Source organism: Leptonychotes weddellii, chromosome 7 (assembly GCF_054177405.1).
Source record: "Leptonychotes weddellii isolate Sample4059 chromosome 7, ASM5417740v2, whole genome shotgun sequence".
Taxonomy (NCBI): Eukaryota; Metazoa; Chordata; class Mammalia; order Carnivora; family Phocidae; genus Leptonychotes; species Leptonychotes weddellii.
Window position 1 is genome coordinate 107,960,615 of NC_138375.1, and position 17,703 is coordinate 107,978,317.

Genomic DNA, 17,703 nt, shown 5'->3' on the forward strand with positions numbered 1-17,703 from the left:
CATTACCTATTCCAAAGGAAAAATCAGTATCAATGACCATAAATAGAAGGTAGCCATAGGAATAAATATAATGAAGCAAAATAGTGCTATTAAAATTCTAGCCACATTCTTCTGTTCCTAGCCAAGATGTGACAGGGACTGTGTCCACCCTCCTGCCTCAAACAACCGAAATGGACACTGAACACCAGACAACAAAGGACAGTGATCTCTGAGAAAGGGAAACAAGTGAAGTGAGCCTGATAGTTGCTCCAGCTTACTGTTTAGAGTATCCAAGCAGCAGTACAGGAAAAGGAACCCAGGCAAAACCCAGGAATCTCCCCGAATGGAAGACATGTTGCTGAGAGTCCAGGGAGAACAGGCTAAGAATTCAGAAGACACAGATCAAAAAAGGAGAGAGCTACACTGAAATTACCCCAGGGATATGTGGAAGTTCCTCCTTAAGCCCTCAGCAGAGCACTGCCCAGCACATGAATAGGAGGAACCTATGAGGATGGGGGAAGAATCCCCCAAAAGATTGGAGGAAATAGTACTTGGGACTCGCACAGGGCCAAGTATCGTGCTTGCTCCTATTAGCCAGATTGGAAAACCTCATGATTCACAAGTTATTGCACAGACAACCCAGAAGATCTGCCTTGGAAGTGGTGAATAATTATCCCTAGAGTGGCCACTGCTCTGGTATCATTTAACAAATCTTCAAAGCAAAACCCAAAATGATCAAACTGGTCCCACATATCTTTTTTTTTTTTTAAAGATTTTATTTATTTATTTGTGAGAGAGAATGAGAGACAGAGAGCACGAGAGGGAGGAGGGTCAGAGGGAGAAGCAGACTCCCTGCCGAGCAGGGAGCCCAATGCAGGACTTGATCCCGGGACTCCAGGATCATGACCTGAGCCGAAGGCAGTCGCTTAACCGACTGAGCCACTCAGGCGCCCTGGTCCCACATATCTTAATTGTGACTCAGAACAAAACTCAATTGTATTTACAGGAATACAGAAATATTTGGTACCCAACAAGGTAGAATTCACAATGTTTTGCAATGAATCTAAAAGAGTTACTAGACACACACTATCTATGATGAGGAGAAAAAGCAATCAATTAAAACCAACCCGGAACTGGCATTGATGTTAGAATTAGCAGAGAAGGACATTAAAACAGTTATTATAATTATATTCCATATTTTTAAAAAGTTAACTAGAGACAAAGGAGACATTAAAAATATCATATCACACAATTTTTTTAAAAGATTAAAATTGAGCTCTTAGAAATGAAAATCACAGTGTGTAAGATGAGGAACATACCAATGGGATTAATGACACATTAGACATTGAATAAGAAAAGATCCATAGATTTAAAGGCATAATAATAGTAACAATGCAAAATGAAGCGAAGTAGAGTTGTTGTTTTTTTGTTTTGTTTTGTTTTGTTTTTTATGAAAAGAGCATCTGTTAGCTGTGGGACAACTTTAAGCAACCTAATATATTTGTGTTTGGAGTCCATAATGGAGATAAGAGACAAAAGAGGACAGAACAAAATGAAGAATAATGGCCCCAAATTTTCCAAATTTGATAAGAACTATGAACTCACAGATCTAAGAAACTCAGTGAAAACTATACTAGGGAACATCATAATCAAATTGCTATAAACCAGTGATAAAAAAGAAAGTCTTAAAAGGAACCAGAAGACGGGGTGCCTGGGTGGCTCAGTTGTTAAGCATCTGCCTTCGGCTCAGGTCATGATTCCAGGGTCCTGGGATCGAGTCCCGCATCGGGCTCCCTGCTTGGCCGGGAGCCTGCTTCTCCCTCTCCCACTCCCCCTGCTTGTGTTCCCCTCTCTCGCTGTGTCTCTCTCTGTCAAATAAATAAAATCTTTAAAAAAAAATAAAAATAAAAAATAAAAGCAACCAGAAGAAAAAAGTCATGGTACATAGAAAGGAACAAAAACAAGAATGTCAGTGTATTTCTCATTGAATACCATGCAAGCAAGAAGACATCTGAGCACTGTCTTTAAAGTACTGAAAGTACTGTTAACCTAGAAATCTTTAACAAGGAAAAATAACTTTCAAAAATAAAGGTACAATAAATCTCCACTGATAGTTTATAGCCATTCTTACAATAAAGATCAAAGCCTTTAACATAAAAAATTTTTAATTAAAAAGACATTTTTAGGCCTACAAAAGTTGAAAGAATTAATCACAGTAGACCTGCCCTACAAAAAATATTACAAGTCCTTCAGGAAGAAGAAAAATACTAGGTGGAAATGTGGATTTACACACAGGGATGAAGAACATTGGATTTGGTATGATCACTTAAACAAATGGAGAAAGTTGCTGGTCCTGGGTTGGAAAGCTTAATGTTGTTAAGAAGTCAGTTCTTCTCAAATTGGTCTATAGACTCACTGCAGTCCAAACTAAATCCCAGCAGGTCTTTTGATTAAAATTGACAAGCTGATTCTAGAATTTATATGGAAATGCAAACGACCTCTAGATCAAGCTATAGCAAACCAGACAGTGTAGTAGTGTCATAAAGATAAACATAAAGATCATGGAAGTAGAAGAGAATCCAGAAATAGACCCACACATAGACAGACAATGGATTTTTGACATAGATGTGAAGGTCATTCAGTGGAGAAAGTATGTTTTCAATAATGATATGGGTCAATTGAGTATCTTATAAAAAAAAGAACTTCAATTCATACTTTATACCATAAGCAAAAGTCAACTCAAAATGGATCATAGATTTAAATATAAAATCTAAAGCTATGAAACTTCTAGGAGAAAAAAATAGGAGAAAATCTTTGTGAGCCTGGGCTTAGGCAAAGATTTCTTAAGTAAGACATGAAAAGTACAACATATAAAAGAAAAAAAATTAATAAATGGGACAAATTCAATTTGTCAAAATTTAAAACTTTTGCTCTTACAAAATACTCTTAAGAGAATGAGAAGACAAACCACAGACTGGGAAAAATATTTGCAAATTGTATACCTAATAAAGTACTTATTTCCAAGATCGATAAAGAACTCTGAAACTCAATCATAAGAAGGCAACAATTTTTTTTAAATTACAAACAATTTAAAGACACCTCACCAAAGAAGATACAGATGGCAAACAAAGCCTAACAAAGTATGTTCAACATCACTATTCATTAGGGAAATGCAATTTAAAACCATAGTGTGACATGACTATATACCTACCATAATGGCTGAAATTGAAAAGACTTGAACATGGGTGTTCATAGTAGCTCTATTTGTAATAGCCCCAAACTGGAAACAACTCAAATGTCCATCGGCAGATGAATGGGTAAACATATTGTGATATATTCATATAATGGAATACTACCCAGCTATAAAAAGGAATGGACTATTGACACAGACAGTCATGTTGAATGAATCTCAAAATAAATATGTTAAGTGAGAGCAGCGAGACCAAAACAAGAGTACACACTGTATTATTCAATTTATACAAAGTTCTCAAAAAAATGCAGACTGCTCTATAGTAGCAGAAAGAAGGTCAAGGGTTACCTGGGAAGGGGGTGGAAATGGTGAGGTGTGGGAGGGAAGGATCACAGTGGGTCACAAGGAAAATTTTGGGGGTGGTGGAAATATTTATTAATTTGATTGTGGTAATGGTCTCAAGGTGTATATGTGTCATTTCAAATTATACCCTTTATTTTTTTTTAAGATTTTATTTATTTATTCATGAGAGACAGAGAGAGAGGCAGAGGGAGAAGCAGGCTCCCAAGGTGCAGGGAGCCTAATGCGGGACTCGATCCCAGGACCCTGGGATCATGACCTGAGCCGAAGGCAGATGCTCAACCATCTGAGCCACCCAGGCGCCCCTCAAATTATAGCCTTTAAATATACAGTTTGTCTTATGTCAGTTATACCTCAAAAAATCTGTTAAAAATATTCTGTTGTTTGACTGAGTCTTGCTCTTCCTTTAGCAAAAGGCAGATTAGCTCTGGTTGGGAAGCCATTAAAGGCACACCAGCACAGAGGCTTTCACCTTGAAGCCCAAAGAGAGATTAAAAGACCATTTAAAGGAGAATAACATTTGCCTTCTGTGATTTAGTGTTATTATATGCTCTGTCCATGAACCACTTTCAACAACCTCATGTGTCAGCAGATGGGACATGTATTCACCACATACTTTGGGAAACAATGAACCAAGAAAATCCTTCTAAGAGTGTAGCAAGTATTGCGAAGTAACTTCATATAATAAATATTCAGTTGAAACTGGAATTCTACAGCCTCACCTAATGTTGGAACAACAATGACTCAAGACCAACCCTGCTTAAGTGAGGAGCGCAGGTTCCCCTTTGAGATTCCTCCTGGGCCGTGAAGTGACTATGGTTCTTAGAGTTTCTTCATACCCCCAAAATTCTGCATATTTTAACAGCTCATTGGTGTTCTGGTCTCTTTCTCCAAATAAGGCAGTGGCAATGCCTGCTTTCAATGTAAGATCTACAGTAGGCAGGAAAATGTGAAAATACGAATTTCCAGAAGATGTGGAGGGTAAGTCACTCCTATCTCACTCATCCATCTTAGGGCAGGGGGAGAAAGCAGATCTTTTCATGGTGTCCTACAGAAAGGGCAAGAATATCAGGCAGAGGAGAGGGCTCCTGATAGAGATAGTTCAGATTTTAATTAAAAAATCATGATGGAAATGAAGGGGGAACTTAGAAAGGAAAGGGGAAAAAAAGGTTGGCTTGGCATGGATGCTTTTTTGAGATCGTTCGTCTCCATGATTTTTGCATGAAGACTGCAAGATCGAGAGACTGCCTTCTAGCTGATTTAAGGATGGATTCATGCCAAGTTTGTTTACAGGTCTGTGCTGAAAACCCACCCTCTCCCAGTGTCACCACTTCCTCTAACTCATCAGTGAATTATCACAGGCACCTAATTCCTTAATCAGCATTTAGGCTTTGGGTCTATGAAAATGCATGTCCCCTCTGGATGTGATAGAGCTGAAAGCTTTATGAGCTTTATGAGCTGAGAGCTTGCAGCTGTCATCATTGGAGAAGACAGAGGTCCTTCTCTCTTTTCATGTCCTGTTTCATTTCTACCAGCCCCAGGCTCCAGGGATGAGAGGTTGCAAGTATTTTTGATTCCAGAACACCACTTGGGTCACATTTAGTAGCTAGTGGAGTCAATATGATGTCAAAAGTCACACCTCCAATGAGCAGTCTTCCTCCGCCTGTACAGAATTTGTAAGCTCAGTTAGATTCTCTTTAGAGCCTCACATCCTGAGATTAGTCTATGTCAGGAGGCCACTAGGAATGTAGGAGGATCCAAAGGTCTGGGCCACTTGCTCTGTCTCAGCTTCACCGGGTGACCATGATCCTGCCTGTAGTTTCTCATGTGTAACTCTGTCCTTCCCAACCCCTGTCTTTGAAACTCTTCTAAGTCAACTCTGAACACACACACACACACACACACACACACACACACTGCTGAACCCCCTCCTAGCAAGACCCTGGACAAGGGGCAAGCTACTGAACTTTTCTGTGGTTTAGTTTCCTCACCTGTAACATTGAGATACTGGGACGTGTATCTCATGCGATTGTCATGAGGATTAAAATAGTTTACATCTCAGAGGTAATTAAATCAGTCCCTAACATGTAGAAAGAACCTTTTTTTTTTTTTTAAATATGTTAGGGACTCTTCCTTTTGGCTTCCTTAATTCCCTTCTCTGTCACTCTGCTTACCCATTTTCTGTGTCATTTTCTTAGTCATTACCTGCTTAGGCATCTCTTTCCTCCACGAGGCTATAGTTTCCTTGAGGACAGGAACTATGTCATGTCTGTTCTTTTAATCCCTAGCATTTGAGCAGTTTCTGACACACAGGCTTACAATGAAGGTAGAATCAATAAATAAGTCACCAGATGAAAAATTTAATATCTGAACAAACTAAGGATAACTATTTTTGCTATAGAGAAAAAAAAAAAAGAGCGAGACAAAATATACCAGATTGTTAAGAGTACTTAGTCCTGGAGGGTGAAATGATGTGTAACATGTATTTTCTTCTTTGTTCTTTTCTATCTTTTCCTTATAAGGAGGGTGTGGATAGGGGCAGAGGGGTTGCACAACAGTGCATGCAGAGGACTGAGCTCTGCTCTAACCAGAGAGCTTCAGGGATTATATTAGTGAGAATGACATGAGCTGTATTCACAAATGAACTTGGAAATTTGGCATCTTAACATAATAGAAATTTATTTCTCACACCCATGTTGAGGGTGTGTGTGTCTGTACGTATCCATGATGTCATTCAGGGACCCAGCCCCATGGAGGCTCCATCCGCACATGGTTGCCAGGTCACCCTGGTGTCTACACATCTGGCTGGTGGACTGGGGAAGAAAGGGCGCGAGTAGGTTCATATGGGAGGTGTACCTCACTTCTGCCCATATTCCCCTTGTCCAACTTGAGTAACATTGCTCCAACTGGCAAGAAGGCTGGAAAATGTAGTCTAGCCATATGTCCCAACAGAAAGGAAATGGTTTGGTGAAGGGGCAGAGGAAGAGTTAACTTTCCTCCCCTGTATCCTGTCTAACCTAGCCTGTTGATTCAACCAATTGGCCTCCCCTCCACTTCTCTCTCCCTTTCCATTAATCTTCCACACAGCTGCCAAAGTGACTTTTCTCAGATAAATATTTGACTTGTCACTTGCCTTACTTAGCTCCCTTTCATCAACTAAATAAAGTTCAAATCTCTATAGGCTAAATCTCTCAGTCCATAAACTCAAGGGCACAAGTAATATTTCTGTTTGTGACAGGATTTAATTTCAGTGTTGAGCTCCCATCCTGCCAGGTAGTAGAGTTTTCTCCCCTTTACCCTGGGTCTGAGTTCTTGGGGGTATCATAGTACCAAGTCTTGAGAGGGCATAAGATCCTCAGTAGTCACCTCAGAGGGGTTTTCTGAAAGAAACCAATGCATCTCTTGCCATCAAAACACTGAAAGAAACCACCTTGAGAATCTCATTCAAATTGTCAGTGAAAGGAAGCAAACCAAACCCAGCATACTGAAAAACAAACAAGCAAACAAAGAAATAGAATAAGAAAATGAGTCACTGGGGATGGGGGTGGAGGAGCCCTTAAAAAAGAATTCATGGCAGAAGCAGAAACTCTTGTGTACTTATCTTTATAAAAGAATAGAAAACAACTTGAAAAAAGAGGTCTCTTATATTAGCCAGCTAGCTACTATATGGTGCAAATGAGTGGCAGCATGTGTTTTAATGCTTTTTACTGGTATTTTAATTTATCTCTAAGCACCATCTTTACATCTTATACAGTTCCACTGAAACCAAAGTGCAGCTTTCACTTTAATGCTTCCTGGAATGCAAAATAGTTCCAACAAACAATATAAAGATGTATCTGTTTTTGCTGAATTATACTCAAATGTATGAAGAAAGGGGATGTGTCCAGATACAGAAATGACAAAACATTACATCTGGAAGGATCTTTCATCTTGTGTATAGAGAAACTGGGGTATTTAGAAGCAGTAGCTCACCCAAGATCCTGTAGTGACAAACTGGGGCCTGGATCCAGACATCCACACCTACTCTCAGCTGGAACAATCTAGGTGGTCGAGGAAATTGGCACATTTCACTCAGAGTTCCAGAAGGGAGAAGCCTTGAAAGCTGCTGGGAAATATGTCAAAGCATAAAGCAACAGTCAGAAGCCATAGGTTTCCTTGTACTCTTAACACCTTCTACCTTCTTTTAGATAGAATCAGAACTCACTTCTAGGGCTCTAAGTCTCCCTCTGGCTAATGTGATTTCTTGCCCACACTTACTGGTCACCACACACATTCCCCCTCCTCTGTTCACAGTACCCACACCTCTGGTTGCCTCTGGAGAATGATCCTGCCCCAGTGCATGCAGTCTTGGGGGAAGATCCTTTCCAGTGTCTGTTGTTCCTTGGTTGAGGAGAGTCCATGTGATATATAAGCTGGTGAGAGTCCTTCTCATGGACATTCAGATTTTAATCAGAGTGACACGAAGATGAAAAAACACTGGAGCCGATTCATCCAGTGATAAACCTGGAAGTCTGTCCATTGCCTTCTCCCAAGATACCCAGTGCTTCCTTAGCCCCCATCTTTCTGAGAACTGGTTATTTAGCTTTTCCTTTAGTTTGCTGTGTCATCTCAGATCCATCCAATAAATTTATTTCTTTGCCTAGTTTTTTTTTTTTTTTTTTTTAAAGATTTTATTTATTTATTTGACAGAGAGAGACACAGTGAGAGAGGGAGCGGGAGAGAGAGAAGCAGGCTTCCCACCAAGCAGGGAACCTGATGCAGGGCTCGATCCCAGGATCCCGGGATCATGACCTGAGCCGAAGGCAGACGCTTAACAACTGAGCCACCCAGGCGCCCCACTTTGCCTAGTTTGTTAATTTGGTTTTGGTTGCTTGCAAATAACCTGAATTGATAAAACATTCAGTGGGCAGTCCTACTGATCCAACTCCACTTAACTGACTTAAGCAAATGGGTTAACCACTGCCTCAGCATGCTGATGACTAATATCCAGTATGCCTCAGTCTAATACATCCATGCACTCCATTTGAGTTTTGTACTTACCAAACATTGTTGTTTGTTCCTAAACTTGTTCATGCCAATTACAAATACAGTTGCAATTTCATAATGTAATTAAATATTAAAGAATGAGTGTTTGCTTCGGCAGCATATATACTAAAATTGGAACGATACAGAGAAGATTAGCATGGCCCCTGTGCAAGGATAACTCACAAATTCATGAAGCATTCCATATTTTTCCAAAAACCATAATATGCCTAGGAATAACAAAGAGGTAAAAGATCTGTACTCTGAAAAGTATTAAACACTGATGAAAAAAATTGAAGATGACTCAAAGAAATGGAAAGCAATTCCATTGTGATGGATTAGAAGAACAGATATGGTTAAAATATCTATGTTACCCCAAGCAATCTACACATTTAAAGCAACCCCTATCAAAATACCAACAGCATTTTTTACAGAACTAGAACAAACTATCCTAAAATTTCTATGGAACCATAAAAGACCCTGAATAGCCAAAGCAACCTTAAAAAAGAAAAGCAAAGCTGGAGGCATCACAATTCCAGGCTTCAAGTTATATTACAAAGCTGTAGTAATCAAAATAGTATGCTACTGACAGAAAAATAGACACACAGATCAATAGAACAGAATAGAAAACCCAGAAATGAACCCACAACCATATGGTCAATTAATCTTAAACAGAGTAGGGAAGAATATCCAATGGGGGAAAAAAAACTCTTCAACAAATGGTGCTGGGAAAACTGGACAGCAACATGCAAAAGAATGAAACTGGACCACTTTCTTTCACCATACACAAAAATAAATTCAAAATGGATTGAAGACCTAAATGAGAGACAGGAAACCATTAAAATACTAGAAGAGAGCACAGGAAATAATTTCTCTAACACCAGCCATAACAACATTTTTCTAGATAATGTCTCCTGAGACAAGGGAAACAAAATAAAAAATAAACTATTGGGACTACATCAGAATAAAAAGCTCCTGCACAGCAAAGGAAACAATCAACAAAAACTAAAAGGCAACCTACAGAATGGGAGAAGATATTTGCAAATGCTGTATCTGATAGAGGGTTAGTATCCAAAATCTATAAGGAACTTATACAACTCAAAACCCAAAAAAACAAATAATCCAGTTTAAAGAAATGGGCAGAAGACATGAATAGACATTCTTCCAAAGAAGACATCCAGATGGCCAACAAACACATGAAAAGATGCTCAACATTATTCATAATCAGGGGAATAAATGCAAATCAAAACTATAATGAGATATCACCTCATACCAGTCAGAATGGCTAAAATTAACAACACCGGAAATGATAGGTGTTGGTGAGGATGAAGAGAAAGGGGAACCCTCCTACACTGTTGCAAACTGGTGCAGCCACTCTGGAGAACAGTATGGAGGTTCTTCAAAAAGTTAAAAATAGAACTACCCTATGATCCAGCAATTTACACTACTAGGTATTTACCCAAAGGATACAAAAATACTAATTCAAAGGGATATATGTGCCCCCGATGTTTATAGCAGCATTATCAACAACAGCCAAATTATGGAAAGAGCCCAAATGTCCATCGACAGATGACTAGATAAAGAAGATGTGGTGTATGTGTGTGTGTGTATATATATATATATACACACACAAGGGAATATTACTCAGCTTTAAAAAAGAATGAAATCTTGTCATCTGCAATGACATGGAAAGATTTACAGAGTATTATGCTAAGCAAAATAAGTCAGTCAGAGAAAGACAAATACCATATGATTTCACTCAGATGTAAAATTTAAGAAGCAAAACAAATGATCATGGGGGAAAAAAAGAGAGCCAATCCAAGAAACAGACTCTTAACTATAGAGAACAAGCTGATGGTTACCAGAAATAGGTGGGGGGGATGGGTGAAATAGGTGATGGGGATGAAGGAGTGCACTTGTGATGAGCACTGGGTGTTGTATGGAAGTGTTGAATCACTTAAATTGTGTACCTAAAACTAATATTACACTGTATGTTAACTAAGTGGAATTGAAATAAAAACTAAAATATATATATATATTAACTAATGAACTGCGAAGGCAAAAATAGTGTTTATTCTTGTGAAAAAAAAAAAGTTGACGTCTTTGGAGTCTTTTTTTTTTTTTTTTTAAAGATTTTATTTATTTATTTGACAGAGAGAGACACAGCAAGAGAGGGAATACAAGCAGGGGGAGTGGGAGAGGGAGAAGCAGGCTTCCGGCCGAGCAGGGAGCCCGATGCGGGGCTCGATACCAGGACCTGGAATCATGACCTGAGCCGAAGGCAGACGCTTAACGACTGAGCCACCCAGGCGCCCCAGTCTTTGGAGTCTTGATAAAGGGAAGCAACTAGAAAATGTGGTGAGTAAGTTAGGTGTGGGTGAGAGGCAATCGGAAAATGGTACAAAATTATAAAACTCCAGAAGAATTTTATAAGTCACGTTGCTTCTCAAAGTTTTTTAAGTTCTTGTGCTCCTTTAAATAAATCAAAACTGAAAATCATGGAGAGTTCCTAACAGGTGACTGCAATCAGCAGACTCAAAACCAAAGAGAAGGTTTTGGCCTGTGAAAAATTGGGAAATAAATGAACATTTATATGTGTTAAAATACTTAAGGTATGTATCAGTCATTATGATTTCCTGGTTTAACTATATTTTTTAACTTAATTAAATGATCAAATTGAAGAGGAGGTTTTATATACAGAAATGCAGAGAAAAACTCATACTACTTTTGTATCTGCCCAAGTGTTCGTCCTCAGTGGTACTGGCCCGACTTGAATTTGGGGACCCTTCCCACAATTCTTTGCCTCTGAAATGATAACAGCTGCAGAATATCTGAGGAACTGTCTCATTCACGTTTTTTTTTCCTGATGGGAATACCGAGGCGCAGAGAGGGGGAGTGACTGTGCTGAGTCATTCAGTGGTTGATGGCAGAGCTGAGACAATGACCCAGGTCTCCTCAGTGTCCATGAGCTCATCCTGCAGCACAGGAGTTTGGTCCAAAGGATTTTATCCATGTATTTAATCCTCTGTGGACAGAGCTTTAATACAAAAAGGAATTATTATACCAAGACAATGTGAAATAAATTATCAGGTCATTTTAGAAATATTATCCACTCAAAAAAATATGAAGCTTGTTATTCAGGAGTGAAGGAAATGGGAATGAATTACTCTGGGAACCCTGAATAAATCACAGTTAACTCATTTGCAAGCCTCTTAACTCTGAATACTGATGATGGGGCCATGCTGTTCATGGTCTGCTTTCTCCTCTGTCACCCAGGTTCCCACATACCCAGCTCAGTTACCTGATGCAACTTCATAAACAAAGCAAGAAAGCTCCATTTTACAGTCAGTGACCAGACTAGCAAGATCATTTTTTAAATTATCCTAGAAATCTATCCTTTTCACTAAAGTGATTGTGAGCACGAAGGGTAATGGTCAATTAGGACAAAAAAGTAGGATCAGCTGATGTAATTTTTACTGACTGATTTTTTTACGCCATAGGATTGGTTGTGTTTTGGCAGAATTGACAAGATTGAACAATGTTTTTGTGTTGGGTTGTCAAGGACTAAATTTTTCATATGCCTATTCTGGCACCACATTGGCCTCTAACAGGGTCAACACTTCCCTCCAATCTTTCCCTCTCCACCTTCCATTTCCTCCTCCTCTTCCCCTTCCTCCTCCTCTTCCCCTCTTGCTCCTCTTCTACCTCCTCCTCCTCCTCGTTCCATGAGGATGGTTGCCAAGTTACATTTTACTCCCTTCTCAAAGGAAGGACAATGCTGCACAAAACCAAAGACATGACTAGGACAGACTGCCAGAATTGAGCTGGGAGAGTGTCTGCTTATTTGTTGGGTTTTATTTCCTGGGAGTTTCCAGCAATCTAGATCAGATAAGAGTTATAAAGTCAAATACCACAGAGCTGGGTAATTAATACATGCAGTGAGGTAGACAAACCAGGCTGGGGGGCTCTGGGTACATGGAAGAATCCATGACTCATCAAAAGGGCAACCATGAGGCAGCTCTAGCCTCCTGGAGGAAACTGGGCTCAGTTAGCCACATCTGCCAGCTTTTTAAGAATGCTAGAAATCTAATTATTTCATGTAAAAAAATCTCTTGATTTTAAAATTAATTATAATTTTAAGTGCTGTTGAAGCCAAATAAAATATATCTTTGGACCAGTTACAGTCCATGGGCTACCAGTGGGTGACCCCTGACTTCCCCAGGGCTCTGCTCCCTTGCTGCTGGGTGTCCTCCCAGCTAGCCAACTCCAAATGGAAATGGTAAAATTTAGGAATAGGGCCTTGAGTTTTGGAGAAAAAGGTGAAGCTCAGCCTACTTAGTTCTAGACTTGAACCTATCTAGGCTCAGTAAAAAGAATCCAGCCTGTGACCTGGCCTAGCTCCATCAAGTTTAACATTAGGACTTGGGGCCAAAATCTCAGCACAATTGAAAGTATCAGTTTTCCAGGCTAATGTTCTCATTCTCTTCATGAATTTCCCCCATGGTTCTCGGGGACAGTGATGTGTGGCAAGAATCAGTTGTTCACAGCCCCATGTCCTGGCCATCTTTCTTTGTTTTAATTGCCTGTGGGTAATCCTGTTATATTGCCCCTCCCAAAAGCTTCCTTTGTATGTGTTTGGATGAGGGAGTAGGCAGAAGACGAGGCTCAGTATATCATAATAATCTACATGAATCAAATTAACTGTATTGTCCATTTCATGGACTCTGCATAGACACCAAAAACATTGGAAGACCCCACTGTTTCTCACTATTAAAGTTGCAATAGTTTTATTTATGAAAATACTTATTTTCCACCTATAATATTCAGGATCAAGAATTCCTATAAGGGCGCCTGGGTGGCTCAGTTGGTTAAGCGACTGCCTTCAGCTCAGGTCATGATCCTGGGGTCCTAGGATCGAGTCCCGCATCGGACTCCCCGCTTGGCGGGGAGTCTGCTTCTCTCTCTGACCCTCCACCATCTCATGCTCTCTCTGTCTCATTCTTTCTCTCTCAAATAAATAAATAAAATCTTTAAAAAAAAAAAGAATTCCTGTAAGTAATTAGAATTCAGTAGGACTGCTTGTTTATTATAGAGAAATCAAAATATATTACATAGCTTTTGTTTACAAAGACTTCTTCATGTAATTAAAGAATATCATATTTTGGCATTTGGTTTTCCTTATTATCTCAGTGCTTTGTTAATAAGTTTTTAATTGAAAATCATCTCAATAAATGAAACTATAGTGTGTTAACTGAACCCACCAAATATTCTGATATTCATCATTAATAGTGTGAGAAGTCAAAGGCTCTATTGTGCTACTTCATGAGCACTTACCATGTGGACTTCTATATATTAATAAGGAGAAGAGATGAATTGACCCATTTTTTTCTGGAAAGTATCCAAAAAACCCACCATCAGGAAGAATCTTTGGGCAATCCGAGTTACATTTATAAAATAAGTGTAGTCAAGCTCCCACTGTTCTCTGGACCTGTTTGCCTTGCAGTGGAATGGCAGGAGTTAGACAGGCTCTTCTCTAAAGGACTCTTTGAGCCCTGATGTGGTAAAGAGGCTGGATTCTGGCCCCCAGTGCTGTGTTTGAGTCCTTGCTCTACACTCACTCCCTGAGTGACCTTGGGTAAGTCCTTCTGGAGACACCAATTTTTTCATCTGTTAAATAGGAATAACAATATTACCAATCTCACAGTGATTATAGGAATTAAATGGGATAACACATGTACTCAGAACTGCACTTGGTATGTAATAAACACCAACAAAAGGTAATTAGTAATATTCCAGCACTAAAGTAAATACAGTTCTTTCCGAGGAGGCCATTGGCCCACTGAGAAGGAGCCCTGGCTTCTTATCCCAGCTCTGCAGTTAGCCAACTGTGACTATGAGTAGATGGGTCTTAGGAGCTCCTCTTTGTATCTGTAATGAGGAGGATGGGCTGGCATTGTTGGTTCTCAACCACAACTAATTTATAATTTTCCAGAGGGGAGATTTGAGTGCTCCCAGGAATGGCAAAGTATATATTTCTTTTAAGGTTAACTAGCCTGACCCCTAGGATGTGGACTAAAATAAAGAGATCTATTATATTGTCTAGGATGGAGTATTTTAGTCAATTACAGACAGTATAGCACTTTCTGTACTTCTGTAGAGGGACACAGTCCCCTAGACAGGGAAAGTGTGAGTGAAACATTTAGACCTCTCTCCCTGCTCCCTTACTCCTCCTTCTCCTCTCCCGCCTGACCAGTTGGGTTAGTTGGGGAGGAGAGCCTGGGCCTGGAGCTCAGCTTTCTCTCTGTGGGAGCAGCCTCATCTCGGTACCCATGTGCTGAGTGGCCTCCCCAACAGGAGGCCCACAGCTGTCCCCCTCTGCCCTGGCAGGTTGGGAGGGTTTCATTCAGAGAAAAAAAGTTTTGTTGGTCACAGATCCACATTATGTCCTACTCCACTTCATCATTAAAACCTGGCATTTTGCTCTTTGACCTATCTCATTTCCAATGATATGTTTCTCAATGAGATCTGACACCAGAGGGGAAGTGAGCTCTTGTTTATGTGGCCCCCAAAGTCCCAGTAAATATCATGGGATCTATTTGAATTACTTAGAAGGAAAAGGCTCAAGATCGATATGGCTTGTTGATTCTGCAGTGCAATTCCCCAGCCAGGCCTGACCACAAGGATCCAACATTTTCAAGAACCTATAAACAGATTTTACTGGTTAAAAGGTGTGAGTCTTTGGACTCCAGCTGCCCAACCACTGCCTTCTGAGCCAACCCTCCATGGTTGAAGACTTTTTCCTTGAAATGTGACTGCCTCCACAGTTCCACCCTGCCTCGGCTAAAAGGTTCTCTGTTCCGGCTCTGAAATCCTCAGGAATTATCCATCTTGTTCTTATTCAAACATTCTAGCCCAGAAATAACCTGCAGGATGAAAGGGGGTCTTATGTCAGCTCTGCCTTGGCTCTTTCACAAGGGCATATGTATTTTTCTATGTGTTCTTTTTCAGCGGTCCCTATACAGCACTAATCAGGAAAAAGTTCGCTCCTTCTTGACTTCACATGAGTTGTTTGAACTTCCCCAGAGTATTCCAGCAGCTGAAGCGATCGCACACATCATAGCCAGAGCATTTCTATCTTCCTGCTGGTCCTTGCAATTGAGCCACAATAGATTTGGAATTCCCTAGTAAGCAACCTATTAAGCTATCTGGACAATAAATATAAAACCAGTATTTGTTTCCCTATAAGACAAATTAATGGCATATAATAACCATATATGCATACTATATTATATATTATAATGTATATTACATAATATATAATAACCATGTATGTATAATACATGTATAATACATATATATAATATATATGTGTTATATATATAATAGCCATCCATGTCTGATAACCAGTGTGATGCATTTATGTGGGATAGTGCACTGGGCTGTATGGAATTGAGCTTCCTTCTGATTCATGTATCTGATAGTAATGAAGATATATATCTCAGAAACTACAGCTGATGGGCTCTGCCAGCTGTCCATTGATTCCATAAATGGTTTCTTTTCCAGATTGTAAGAGGAACTGATAAGCCATTTCCTCTAATCACCACGGCACTTTAGGCAGAGCTGGGACGGTTCCCATATTGATCCTCTCTCTTCAATTCCAGCCCTGGAATTTCCTTCCAAACACTTCACAACACTGCAGATAATTCCAGTGAGGTCCAAAGAAGTGCAATTCTTCTCCTGGATTTTATTTTTCATAATACTCAGGCTCTTGATTTTAGTTATGGAAAAGGACAATTATTAAACATGGAGAGTTGGAGGAACAACAGGTGTAGACCTCCAATACTGTGGTGTTTTAAAATAAGGAGCTCACAATTTACTTTTCAGAGGATTGTACACTCCTGAGAATAACAGCTAAAGATGCAGAGGAGATAAAGAGGAATACTGTCTGAGTACAGAAATGTCTCATTTGAGTTGTTTTATATTTAGATAGTATTCTAACATCCTAAAATATTAAAAAAATAATAAATCAGTGCAGATGAATCGTAATGCTAAAATAGTTTCTCCCCCTGAAACTGGATTGATATTGCCTTTTAAGGGTATTTACCAAGTGTGTAGCTGAGCAGAATGCTGCCAGAATAACTTTGTCCTGATGGAATCAGTGTCTAACCCAACAGCTTCCGAGGTACAGAGGGAAAAGGGAAGCCCCTCTCACCTGCAGGTGCTCTGGTTCCCAAGGGACTTAGTTATAGGAGACCAGTGACCTAGAGGGTAAATGTCCGGGATATTTTTAACGACAAAAACAACTCATATTTACAAAGGATCATACAACAAATACTGATGTACTCCCCACTCAAAATGAACAATATTTTGCAATAGTTACTTCAAGATCTTTTTTATTTAAAGAAATAAACACACACATTATAGAGAACATTGAGAGCCCTCCTGTTCTCATCCTCAAGCATGTTTACCTCTCTCCAAACCCAGAAGAAACTCTTATTGTAAGTATAGAGTATGTCTAATCCATGTTTTGAAACTTTTACTGTGAGCGTGTATGTCTACATATATCCGTAAGTGCTGTAGAGCATTACCATGCTCACCATTTTTAATTTAAATAAATGGTATAAAAATGTAACTTGCTTTTTCTCATGCAACAGTTTTTAAGATCTGTCCATATTGATGTATGAAGATATTCCTCATTTATTTTAGCTGTTGCACACCATTCCATGGTTATCAATATATCACAATTTATTAATCCCTATTCTCTTACAGATGAATATTTGAGTTGTTTCCAATTTTTTTTTATTTAAAACAATGCTGTAAAGAACATTCTTTGGCATGTCTCCCTGATGCACATGTATAAAAGTTTCACTAGGATATAAACCCAGAAATGGGACTGAGGGTGTTAGGCTATGGGCATTTCAAACTATGCTTCATATCACCAAAGCACTTCCCAAGGTGATTACACCAACTGGCACGTCAGTGATGATGAGTTCCTTTTTCCCACCTGAACTTGATATTGGAGAATTTCTTAAATTCTGCTCATTTTATGGTTATGGAATGGTTCATCTGGTTTTATGGATCATCTGGTTGTTTTAATTTATATTCCTCTGAATACTAGTAAGGTTGAGCATCTCTTCATATGCTTCTTAGCC

General features: G+C 39.4%; 1 non-coding gene across 1 annotated transcript; it reads left to right on the forward strand.

Moving 5' to 3' along the window:
- Positions 1-8,656: 8,656 nt before the first annotated feature.
- LOC115941424 (U6 spliceosomal RNA) lies at positions 8,657-8,763 on the forward strand. Its single transcript, XR_004076175.1, has one exon. It is a non-coding gene; the product is annotated as a U6 spliceosomal RNA (small nuclear RNA).
- Positions 8,764-17,703: the final 8,940 nt, after the last annotated feature.